The sequence below is a fragment of the Panulirus ornatus genome, chromosome 25 (genome assembly GCF_036320965.1).
Source record: "Panulirus ornatus isolate Po-2019 chromosome 25, ASM3632096v1, whole genome shotgun sequence".
Taxonomy (NCBI): domain Eukaryota; kingdom Metazoa; phylum Arthropoda; class Malacostraca; order Decapoda; family Palinuridae; genus Panulirus; species Panulirus ornatus.
In genome coordinates this window covers 6589606-6602336 of record NC_092248.1, presented here as the reverse complement: position 1 = coordinate 6602336, position 12731 = coordinate 6589606, and the positions used below count along the sequence as shown (strand labels likewise).

At 43.0% G+C, this 12731-nt stretch overlaps 1 protein-coding gene across 3 annotated transcripts in view; it reads right to left on the bottom strand.

Moving 5' to 3' along the window:
• LOC139757216 (growth hormone secretagogue receptor type 1-like) overlaps positions 1-12731 on the bottom strand; it is a 247583-nt gene that overhangs the window by 74653 nt on the left and 160199 nt on the right. The window lies entirely within an intron of this gene.

Sequence of the window (12731 nt, the reverse complement as noted above, 5' to 3'; positions counted from 1 at the left end):
GTCCTCTCCCATTACCATAGGAGGCGTGGGAGCCCACCTCACGCCTCAATGTCATCGCCAGGCGCGCCCCGCGACCCCTTCTCCCTTTACCCTCCACCCACGCACATCCCACAACCCCCACTCAATAATGATTAAAAAAAAAAACACGACCTTTACTGGCTCCGCCTCAGCCACCACCCAGCTGCTCCCGCCCGTCTATAAAGCCGAGAAACGATCACTTTAAGCGATCAGAACCTCTGGCCAGACCAGTTGCTAAGGCTTGCTGTGAGGAGAACTACGTACGTACGTAGCTTCCCTAAGAGGATTCAAGACGAACTTCACGTCCTCTTAGCCAGCCAGGATGATGCTCCGATCAATGAGCTGGTGATAGATGGCGTTGTCTCTCGAAGTCTATACACGCGAGTGAATAGATAATGGATAAAGGAGTTAATAGATTAATAGTGAGAATAAAGAAGTATACGGCCGAAACTGAATGGGAAAAATGGCTTTTTTTTTCATAAAAAAAAGGCTTTACATCAATTTGCATAACGACCATAAAATCGGTGAGGAATGGGCCTCTGTTGGGTTTTGAAATGGCATTCAAGATCACCTGCTGAAACACTGAAATCTGTGGTCACTTCTGAAGCTGCAGTAACTCCGGGAACTGAAAAGGTGGCCTTGGATCTTTTTTTTTTTGGCCTTTAAAACCAAGGTCTCGTACACCCTTGGGTCCTGCCTTTCAGCTTTATGCTACTAGTCTGCTGGGTCGAATATTTTTGAAAGACTTGCTGTCGATTAAGACTTCTGAAAAGCAGTGGCTGGTTGGCCTCTCGACTTCTTGTGAATTAGACTTCAGTCAAGCGTAGTAGTCTCTGAAAGAGCCTTCAAGAGTCTGAAGTACGTACACATTCAGAATTCAGGACCTCTTCTTACTACGGACTGAATGAGCAATATACCAAACGCACAAACACACTTGAAAAATATGTATTAGATACGTTCGTTTGTCTGTTTCTTTCTTTTTACCTAAGTCGAGGTTTAAAGTCAGAGATAATGGGTTTCATCTGGTCCAGTCCTTATACGTAAGAAAAATAATATGGCTAAGTTGATAAGATTAAGACCTAAGGAGAGTTGAAATCAAGAGCTTTATATATATATATATATATATATATATATATATATATATATATATATATATATATATATATATACATATATATATATATATATATATATATATATATATATATATATATATATATATATATATATATATATATATATATATACATAGAGAGAGAGAGAGAGAGAGAGAGAGAGAGAGAGAGAGAGAGAGAGAGAGAGAGAGAGGATGGATCATAGATATTGGGGTATACATGAGAGAGAGTGGGTTCCAAAGCTAAGCTGTGTAAGGAAGGAAACAGACACCATAAAGGCCCATTTATGCTTGCCAACGCTGGTCCAGAGAGTAATCACGTGACGAAGTTGCTTGTTCTATATTCCACTGAGCCAAACAACAACACTACTGTGCCGTAGGGTAAATGCAGTCAAGACCTGAGGGCCAACTAGGAGAGAGGGCAATTCCCAATACTTTGAATTGGACTTTGTCAATCAAGTGCTCTAATGAATATCAAGACCATTATTACTTTAACTTTCAACACACTCTTTCATTCAAACTAGATTTTGATCCAACTTCTCTCTAATGATCAACAGTGATTTGATTGTCTGTTTTTTTTATATACAAACTACCCTAATTTTTACGGCAGAACCAATTAAACTTTGTCTCTGAAACGATTTTCAGGTCTAGATGATCAACTATGAACTATCATTGTTCTAATTCTCATTAAGCTTTCGAAACTGTATGTTTAGTGAATTCTAGCTTGTTACATGGGACTGTTAACGACTGAACAAGCAAATCAAACAAGGTCATGATCATTACTGATCCTTTGGTGTTTACTGATGGAATATAGGAATATATATATATATATATATATATATATATATATATATATATATATATATATATATATATATATATATATATATATATATATATATATTCTATTTCTATTCAAATGCATCGTTTCCCAAATGGATTGGAAACTGGTTCATACACCTTCCTCTCTTTAGACTCTCTCTCTCTCTCCCTCTCTCTCTCTCTCTGTCTGTCTCTCTCTCTCTCTCTCTCTCTCTCTCTCTCTCTCTCTCTCTCTCTCTCTCTCCACTTGCTATCTCCCTCATGCTTCTCTCTCACAACTCTCCTATATCGCCTTATGAGGGTTCATGTTCCAAAACGCTCGCCTCTTACACATTTCCCTCCTATGTATACTCCGTTACCCCTTCCATGTATACTCTAAATCCACTCTGGCAAATGCCGGGTCAAAAACGGCGTTAACAACTTCGCCGCTGGTTTACCTGATACAGTAGTCTCCATGTGGGGTAAACCAACAGTATACTTCATGTGATGTAAACGAGCAGTATACTCCAGGTGATATAAACCAATAGTTATACTCAGTGTAAAAGAAAACTAATAGTACATTCAACGTGATGTAAACCATTAGCATACTCCAGGTGATGTAAACTCATGGTACACACCATGTGAAGGATACTAACGATACGCACCACGTGAGGTATACCAATGGCATATTCTATCATTCAATTATTTCACTGACTCGTCTATTCACCTGTTCAACTCTCACTCTACTTACTCATATGTGGAATGGCTACAGAAACTCTCATAATGAGAACGAGGCTCATTAAAGTGCCTAATGATCAGAGAGGTTTCCAAGGGCGAAGGATATAATTAACCACTTTGTTGGACTGCCAAAGCCTATCATAATTGGGCAATTAGGCCGTCGCACATTAGAGTCAATTACCGACTTCTCTTTCTCGCGGGAATATCGACAATACAAGGAAAATGACGTCAAAGTGACATTGTCACATCTATGACGGTGTCGTAAGAGGATGCAAAGAGGTTCCCCCGTGGCTCACAAAGAGTCCAGAAATGCGTGTGGGTTCGAATCCCTCTTCCCCCCATTGGAGCACGGCGGCAGAACTCTCGGGCACGACGGTACGACCCTTCAGCACGACAGTACGACCCTCAGGCACGACAGTACGACCCTCAGGCACGACAGGACGACCCTCGGGCACGACCGTACGACCCTCAGGCACGACAGTACGACCCTCGGGCACGACTGTACGACCCTTGATGGTACGACGGTACGACGCCAAAAAGAAGAAAATGGACATGCGTCCAAATACCATCGTTGGGAGGATGACAGAGCACAAACAGCTTGACAAATGGCCATGAATATCTAATGGTATTCTAATGGTATCCTAATGGTATTGTAATGGTGTTCTAGCGTAATGGGGAATGACACTGGGACAGAAGTTATGGGGATCTCCCGGAAAAGATCGATTCTCCCGACGTAAGAAGGTTCCTTGAAGAGTCGAGACTGCGTGGGGTGAAGATGAAAATATAATCCTCACTTGGCTCACTCTTCTGTCCTCTGCATCCACCAGATAGGAATAACACAGGAACGAAGGATTTCTAAAAGCTGCACCTTAAACGCTTTCGTCCCTGCTTGTCGCCTTCTAACGACATGTAAAAGAAACGTAGACAGTATATATATATATATATATATATATATATATATATATATATATATATATATATATATATATATATTGGAAATGATCAGAATTGATCAAGTATGTTCCTATGAGTCCACAGGGAATATGAAACACGATACGTTCCCAAGTGCACTTTCGTGTAATAATCACATCATCAGGGGAGACACAAGAAAGAAATGTGACAGTCAGTTGATATACAACGAGGAAAACGTAGCTAGAACGCCATTTGTTTACCAGAGTGAGCTAATGAACTAATGTATGATATAACATATGGCATATATATTTCCATATGATATATCCAAAGATATATTTCTATTCGAAACGCCTTCAACAGGTACGGCAAGAGGAGCAGAAACCATTGATGACATATTATCACCTCGGGTCAAATGCTATGGAAAATCCTTATTTCTTTTTCTCCCCTTTGTGGGGTGAACGGAGCCGGAGGAAATACGGGGGTTGGGGAGGAATTCTATTGGGAGATGGAGGTCGGTGATGGGTAGGACAAAAGAGTGAGGTTGGGTGATATATATATATATATACGTATGTGAGGTGGGGGGTTGATGAGGTTAGGGCATGTGGTGCTGTTGGATTTTTTGGGGGGAGCTGGGTGGGGTTGAGGGAGGTTGCCGAGTTGATCGAACTGGTTTGAAAACCTAAGGGTTGTGATCAGGTCACTCCTTAATCTTCTCTCTTCCATGGTGTTAAATCTAAGGGCTACTAAGCCTTTTCATTTTCCCTTATGATTCTGATACCATTATATATGTATTTTTTTTGCGAGGGTACAGAGAGAGAGAGAGATAGATAGAGAGAGAGAGAGAGAGAGAGAGAGAGAGAGAGAGAGAGAGAGAGAGAGAGAGAGAGAGAGAGAGAGAGACGGATGGGATGGTAGATTAAACTTTTTTCTCTCTAGCTAGACTCCTTGAAGAACGAGCGACCTAATTACACAGAAAGACACCATTTACTTTGAAGCTCAAGAACATCCCAGTATAGCTCAGGTCACACACACACACACACACACACACATCCATCCACCAAGACCACCACAGACCACTGTCTGTCTCAAGATAACAGTACACAAGGCAAGAAAGTGTGGGGTGGTAGGGTATCAATAGTCTGGATGGGAGTTACGGATATGTGTGTGTGTGTGTGTGTATGTGTGTGTGTGTGTGTGTGTGTGCATGGTCTGTGGTGTCTTGCAGCCCTACGTCTCCCAAGACATAACAACATCCAGTCAAAACACAATCTAGACACCTTCTACCACACGATTTCCCTGACCTGTGACAACCATCATACTTCACTCCTTCCTTTTCGCATCGAGTTATATCAAATTTTTTTTCCTTTTTTTGCACAGCCCGTGAAGTCAAAAAAAAAAAAATACAGTGAAAGAAAACTAAAATTGAGTATTTAATGAACGCTAGCGTCAAAGAACTCAACAACACGGATCGTTTTCTGTGAGGGGGAAAAAGTTTTCGTCTTTTCGAACATCACTGGGTCGTAACCATCACGTATTTGCGTCGGGCGTAACGACCTTCACTGCCTTCCATTGTATGGTCAATAATAACCCATACAACGCCTCTTATTTCTTTCGACTTCCATTGACTACAGTAGTGAACTTATGGTTAAGTGACGGGGGTAAAAAAAATTACCTCCTCTTCATCCAGTGTTGGAACTGTAGACGCCTCGAGATACACTCGTTGCAAAGCCGTCAACCAAAACACACACACACACTGATGTAAGAATTTTGTCTCATGGTCGGTAAACAAGACGTGAACACTGAGTTCGAGTGGTATGGAACGAACATGGGATGATGACCTGATATAAACATAATATACGGTGGTCTCTGGGTTCTTAAATTTCGAGAGGGACTTTTGAAGAAAACAGGATCACGCCATTTTGAAAGTGGAATCTAAATTTCTATATTGCTCTAGCATCCTGACACGACCTCCATACAGCTTCGTCGATATTTCTAACTCATACGTCATCCTAGGGGTCGCCGGGTGTTGGGGAGGTGAGGTGGTGGGCGGGGTTGTTGTGTCTCGATGGACAGGTTGCATACCATATTGCCCCCAAAAGGTCAGGGGGGTGTTTTGACGTACTATTCATATCCAGGCGTAAAGGCCGACGCCCAAATGATCTCTTTGTAAGTTTCGAGTTCGTATAGTTGATTTTGAAGTATCTGATATCCATCTCTCTCTCTCTCTCTCTCTCTCTCTCTCTCTCTCTCTCTCTCTCTCTCTCTCTCTCTCCTGACGGTCTTAACAAAGGCACATGGCGTTCGTCAACGTATAAGCCCTCAACCTCTGTCAATCTACCTCTCGTCCTGGTCAACAACTTGGCGGTGACAAGCGTTTGACCAACGGCAAAATCGCATCCTACGTCAGCTTGGTGACCGATCTTTGTCAACCAGGTCGTACGAGGCTCGAAGCTCCTACATCAAGCTCTGGATGACGTCCTTAGTATCTAATAAGATTAATCTTCTCCAACCCTGAGGCACTCACGACCCACACACACACACACCCACATACCACACACACACACACACACCACACACATACCACACACACCACACACACACCCACACATACCACACATACCACACACACACACACACCACACACATACCACACACACACACACACCCACACATACCACACCCACCCACACACACCCACACCACACACTCAACTTGGAAAAGACAACAACAATTACTCGCAGATGTGTGTGGGAGAGGGACCAGATCTGCGACAAACAACTGTAAACTTTTTAAACTCGTCATTTTCAAGTACACATATGTCTCGGTGGCGATATTGCCTTTGCGACACGTTTTCTCTACGATCAGCCCTCTCGTAAATTACTTCGATCAAAAGTCTTTACGACAGTAGTAGTAGTAGTAGTTAGGTCCTGATTTCTATACGTCCATGCTGCGATATCCAACCCAAAGGGCACAGTTCAGGTCTGAAATCTGTGATTCAAATTACAGTCGGTGACTGCCACATTGGGTCGACCCAAAGTGGGTTTCGGGAAGGTTCGTTTATCTCAGCGCTCTTCTGTCCTATCGTTCGTTCAATAGGTTCTGAATACGACCTTTTGACGGTCATGATGAAGGTGTCGGCAAAGAGTCTCCATGGCGAAGTGGTTTAGCGTTGCGACCAACGAATAGAACCTTCCCAAGTTTTCGAATCTTGTATCAAAGAAGCAGTGCGTTGTGATTTCTCGAATCACTTCATAGAAAAAGGAAATGAGAAATGTCTTATTCAAAAGCTCAAAAGGTCAGAGTTCAAGAATTTGAGTGACATTAATCCTTTTCGAGTCGAAGTACACGACAGGTGTAGACAATATCTAATTTATAGTTTCGTTAACATGGAATGTCTGCTTGGAGGCGTGGAATACACCTCACACTCAGGCTCACTGTACCGTAATGAATGCTACATCATTCTACATCATCATTTGCCCCCCAACCCGTCCCTTCGTCGAGGATCAAGAAACCTATTTCAATCTGGCGTTTACATGGCCATTCTCGCTGGAGTAATTCACAGGGAAACTTTGCTCATAAAGGCTGCTCTCTCTCTCTCTCTCTCTCTCTCTCTCCATCGTGATCACTGAGAGTCCTTGCCCATTTTCCATCTTCCACCACGCAGACTGGTGCTGTTAGCCTGGAGAGAGAGAGAGAGAGAGAGAGAGAGAGAGAGAGAGAGAGAGAGAGAGAGAGAGAGAGAGAGAGAGAGAGAGAGGAGCGAGACAAAGGGAGTAAAGCGACATAACAGTTAACAACCCCCATCGCCTCGGGGGGCCGTCAGCACCGAACGAAAGGACAAAAGAAGTTATTAATTTTTCTTCCCAAGATAATCCAGGAGCGAGCGATCTTGCTGTGGAAGAACGCCCGACAATTCTCTGCAGGAGGAGGAGGAAGAAGAGAAGGAGGAAGAGGAGGAAGAGGAGGAAGAAGAAAAGGAAGAGCAGGAGGGTAAAGAGGGGGGGAGGGGGAGGAAGAAGAGGCAGAGGAGGAGGAGGGAGAGGAGGATGCAAAGAGGATCAATATCAGGTATCAGAAGGCACATTGGTCCATATAGAAGGTATATGCCGTTTTCAGTTCGTGAGTACGAAGCGCGGAGAGGAACCATTCTGTAACCTCCAGCGTCCGTGTCCGTGTGGCCGTCTGTGTCAGTGTGCCCGTACGTGTCCGTGTGACTGTCTGTGTCCGTGTGGCCGTCTGTGTCAGTGTGCCCGTACGTGTCCGTGTGACTGTCTGTGTCCGTGTGGCCGTCCGTGTCCGTGTGCCCGCCCTTTACGTGTCCGTCGTACCCTGGCGAAGTCCTACGTCCGAGGTCAGATCTCAACCACAAGTCGACGTACGGTCACGTCACATCACTATGGCGATGTTGTAGTGATGAACGCTTCAGCATCCCACCCTAAGTAGATTCACCCCCACATCACGCCTCAAGAACCGAACTGCGTAAAGAGTGATTATACCAACGGAGTAATGTGATCACTTAACGACATTTCCAGTCTAGATGATTAACGTCATAACGAGAGTAAGAAGAAGAAGAAGAAGAAGAAGAAGAAGAAGAAGAAGAAGAAAAGGCTCCCTTCCCACCCTATTCCTCAACTCCATCCCACAAGAACAGCTGGGTGGAAAAAGGATGGAAAAGGAAACCAAGAATTGCTGAAGGAGAGCAAGTGAGTTCTTATTGGTTACACTCTATGCTGTTCCCTGATAACACTTTCTTGACCAATAACCTAACTCTACGATCTTTAATCTCCTGAGGTGGGAAAAGCATTCACCTTCTTCCATCTTTTATCTGATGTAAAAGTGATTTCAGGATAAATGGGCGCTCATCTAGGAAGGAGGAATAGGCGAAGGAGGGGACTGAAAGAGGAATCCTTCGACGAAGGAGACCTACAAGGAGGAAGAAGAAAAAGACATGACCCATTCGCTCACAAGACGAAGGGAACCTGAGATGAAAGGCAGTGTGGACAAGGATCCAGTCCTCGCTGGATACGAAGAGAAAGAACTCCCGGAACCACCAGAGAACAGCTGAAACAAAAACGGGAGAAAGAGGTGAATATATTCTTTTTTATTTTATCATTTTGCTTTGTCGCTGCCTTCCGCGTTAGCGAGGTAGCGCAAGGAAACAGACAAAAGAATGGCCAAACCCACCCACATACACATGTATATACATACACGTCCACACACGGCAATACACATACCTATACATCTCAATGTATACATATATATATATACACACACAGACATATACATATACACACATGTACATAATTCATACTGTCTGCCTTTATTCATTCCCATCGCCACCTCGCTACACATGAAATAACAACCCCTCTCCCCTCATATATATATATATATATATATATATATATATATATATATATATATATATATACATATATATATATATATATATATTCTGGACTCTAGGAATTCTACTGTAGGTTAAAAGTCTTTTCAACGTATTCTCTTTTCTCTCTGAGGAAGGACTTAAGAAACTGTGGAAGTGAGTGAAGATAAGACACGTTCAGGGGATGAACAAACACACACACACGCTCGAGCATGTGTCTGTGTCTTGTTGTTTCTGGGGGTGACATCTGGCGAAGGCGGAGTAACCAGGGTCTTGGTGTGGGCAAGGACATCTCCTTTGCTGTGGGATGGGGCGGATAAAGACGGGTGGGAAGGGTAGGTAAAGAAGGGGGGGAAAGGGGGAGGCTATTAGAATGGACTGATAAGAATGGATTAGAACCCACAGCCACACGGGTTGTGAGGTATCTCTCTACCTGACGGATCCTCTAAGTACGACCATCCGTCTAGATCGTATGCGACTATGGTGCGGTACAACCTGACGACCATCTCTCTCTCTCTCTCTCTCTCTCTCTCTACTTCTTACACGACCTGACAACCATTTCTCTCTCTCTCTTTACTTCCTACACGATTTGGGTAATGTAATACGACATGAATAACTACCTACCTATCGACCTCCTAAACGACCTAGTTAGGTAGCACGACCTGAAAATCCATCTACCTACCGCCTTTAAGACCCAGGTCACGTGGTACGACTCGGCCTACATCCGTCTACCCGCTAACACGTCAACACAGACCGCGGGATCATCCAACACTGTGTCCACATTTCATGGGATTTTGATAAAGAATTCTGACAGATATCAGATGAATCCGCCTACACACACACACACACACACACACACACACACACACACATATATATATATATATATATATATATATATATATATATATATATATATATATATATATATATATATATATATATATAATCCTTGTGGTCTCCGTTTCCACAAACATATCATTTTACGTTTTCTAAAAATCATTAATTTCTTCTTCATATAAAGACTCGTGGGAGGGTTTTTTGTTACCAATTAAACCTTCTGGACCCATTTCCTTATCCCTATCTCAGAGTCTCTGACATAGATGATAACGAGCCCTGCCTACAGGAGGTAATACGAGGAAAAGGAGTCATTTTGAGAAGCCTGTACCATCCTCATCGGACAGGATCGACCACAGCCAGTGTCGCTGAAGGCATTCTAGCCGCAAAAGGAGCCCACCTTACCCTGCTCCCGTGCGGAGAGCAGCCTCAAAGCTCCAGAAGCCCCATAAGAGACGCCCTACAGTTCCTATAATCATCATCATCATCATCAATAATAATGATAACAACAACAACAATAATAATAATAATAATAATAATAATAATAATAATGTCAGTTGCTGTTTGCAGATGACGCGGCTCTGGTGACAGACAAAATGTCTGGGTTTGGGAGAGGTGTGTGAGGGGAAGAAGTTGAGAATTACTGTGAATAAAATCAATGTTATTAGGTTCAGTTTGGGAGAGTGACAGGTGAGTCTGATGGTAACTACCAGTCAGAGACCATATGAGAAGTATGTCCACCAATAGCGGAGCAGGACTGTAACACCCACCCACTCATGAGATGCCTGTGTCTATTTCGATAAAAAAAAAAACAAATATTTTTCTTTTGGAGGAAAAGATATGACGGTGGATGTCACGTTCAATGACTGAAATGATATTGTTAGAAACCAATTCCCTTCAAGACAGAGGAGAGAAAAAATACCCTCCACCTATATCCTGCTTGAGGTAAAGAAGCGAATGTGGGAGGGCTGAAAATGCTCCTCTCCTGTATTATCACTTTAAAAAAGAAAAAAAGCAGCAAGAGAGGAAGGAAGGAATAAGAGCAGATAGACTCTTTTTTCCTTAATGGCTCAGTCGTCTGCTCACGTCAGAGTAAAACGCTGAAACAAAGAAACAATCTCATCTCCAGTTTTCTCAGACAGGCTAACACACACACATATATAGAGTGAGGCCATTTTGAAATATATTCATCACCATCCCATTCAAATTTAAAAGTAGACTTATTCTTTTTTTTGTTTTTTTTTTTAATCCAACGTCATAAATTCACTCAGGATAGAAAAATATTCTCTCTCTCTCTCTCTCTCTCTCTCTCTCTCTCTCTCTCTCTCTCTCTCTCTCTCGAATATAACAGAAAACCTCGACATCTTTTGACGAGGGAGGAGGAGGAGGAGGAGGAGGAGGAGGAGGAGGAGGAGGAGAGAGAGAGAGAGAGAGAGAGAGAGAGAGAGAGAGAGAGAGAGAGAGAGAGAGAGAGAGAGAGAAATACCTTAACATTTTTCGCAGCGTAATATGATTAGGTTTTTATTTCCAGCTTGCCGGCGGAGTGCGTACACACGGTTTCGTAATTCTTAGCTTGACTTTCTTTTCTATCTTTTCTTTTATGGGAGAAAAGTGCATCACATGTGTGAATGTTTACATTTCAGGGTTTGAGGATCAATATGGCAGACGGCCTCTGACATGGGACAAAGGCTGCTTCCAGACATTTCTAAATATTCTTTAGCTTAAAATAGTAAAGTATATCATCTGCAATAATGTGAACACTTGGATGAAACTCTTCTTTTTTTTTTTTAAATGTGACAAGACGGGATAGATAACGTACATAACGAGAAAAATTGACAGGAAAAAAAAAAAAATATCCCGTTTTTTATATCCCAGGAAGATAGCTGCTGTAATTGCCATAGTTACGGTTATATAATTGCTTATAAGACCGTATATGCTATAGATAATCATACTGCTATGATAAGAGAAAAAAAAGGAAGAGGTGGGGTGGGGGTTGCGGTGTGGGGTGGGGTGTGGTGGAAGTGAACGATATGTGAACGATATGCTACACATGAAAGAACGAAGGACACTTCAGAGTTCAGTATCACGGGTATGGAGTGGGCCTTGAGTTCAGTATCATGGGTATGGAGTGGGCCTTGAGTTCAGTATCACGGGTATGGAGTGGGCCTTGAGTTCAGTATCACGGGTATGGAGTGGGCCTTGAGTTCAGTATCATGGGTATGGAGTGGGCCTTGAGTTCAGTATCATGGGTATGGAGTGGGCCTTGAGTTCAGTATCATGGGTATGGAGTGGGCCTTGAGTTCAGTATCATGGGTATGGAGTGGGCCTTGAGTTCAGTATCATGGGTATGGAGTGGGCCTTCGTGAGATGTTCAAAACACAGATGAGAAAGTGTAACTCACGCATGCCTGGGGGATGGAGATTCCGATGGGGGTTCCTATGGCTGGTGGAGTGGTGGAATCAACGCCTGAATTGGTGAATTGGCGACTGTTAAGGACTATCTAGTCCCCCCCTTACAGTCTGAATATTCCTGTCAATGTTATGTTGTTTTGTTAAGGGAGGGAAGGAGGAGGAGGATTGGTGAGTTTGCTGGGTGGGGGTTACTACAGTGTGAGACAGAGGTGAAACTGTGGATGGTCTGGTCGGTAGTTATGAAGTGGTTTGGGTGACAGTGGTCATCTGTTCCTGTGAGAAACTGAGTGATGAGCACATTGAGTTTGGATTGTTTATTTTTTTCTTGCTTTTTTTTGTTACATTTTTTCTTTCACTGTGAAGGCGATCAATGCTTGTGAAGGTGTACGACCCGAGTGTTCTGTCTAGTGTGGTTGGTAGTTTCTTTCATAATCTATTAGAAATGCCATATACAACACAGTCTCTGGTTGTGGGAGGCCACCAGTTATTATGATCATGCACAACCCTCGCCATCCAC